This window comes from Plectrocnemia conspersa, unplaced genomic scaffold, assembly GCF_051122295.1.
Source record: "Plectrocnemia conspersa isolate PC_06_02 unplaced genomic scaffold, ASM5112229v1 ptg000010l, whole genome shotgun sequence".
Classification (NCBI taxonomy): domain Eukaryota; kingdom Metazoa; phylum Arthropoda; class Insecta; order Trichoptera; family Polycentropodidae; genus Plectrocnemia; species Plectrocnemia conspersa.
Genome location: NW_028277174.1, coordinates 18518840 through 18519218, shown reverse-complemented (window position 1 = coordinate 18519218; position 379 = coordinate 18518840). Strand labels below are relative to the sequence as shown.

The 379-nt window shown below is 25.1% G+C and overlaps 1 protein-coding gene across 2 annotated transcripts in view; it reads left to right on the top strand.

Annotated features, from left to right (window-relative positions):
- LOC148230810 (uncharacterized) overlaps positions 1 to 379 on the top strand; it is a 73287-nt gene that overhangs the window by 39542 nt on the left and 33366 nt on the right. For both annotated transcript variants that reach the window (XR_015810949.1, XR_015810950.1), the window contains one exon: positions 71 to 252. The gene's annotated coding sequence lies outside the window, so the exon portion shown is untranslated. The remainder of the gene's footprint in view (positions 1 to 70; positions 253 to 379) is intronic.

The following is a 379-nucleotide window of genomic DNA, read 5'->3' as shown; positions in this document are numbered from 1 at the left end:
GTAAGTATATGACGAATAAATTATATTTAAATAACTTTTTTTTTTTAATACATATGATTTGATGTTTTAGGATAAAGATTTCGATCACACAGTATGAAGAGATAGCAATGAGAGAGGAAAAATATTGTATTTTTTGAATTACTGATACTATGATGTCTATAATTTATAACAAGCTTATTCATATAATTTGTAAAGTGTTACATATTAATCAAAAACTCGCTGATGTATAATATAATGATCAACGAAAAGCAGGTAAAATGCATTTTGTATATTATTTTTTTATGTAGCACCAAGAGTTCATATCCACCGGAACCCGGGATTAAGACTTAATGAAAATAAAAATTTATCTTTGAAAGAGCAATTCTTCTTATATTTGCAT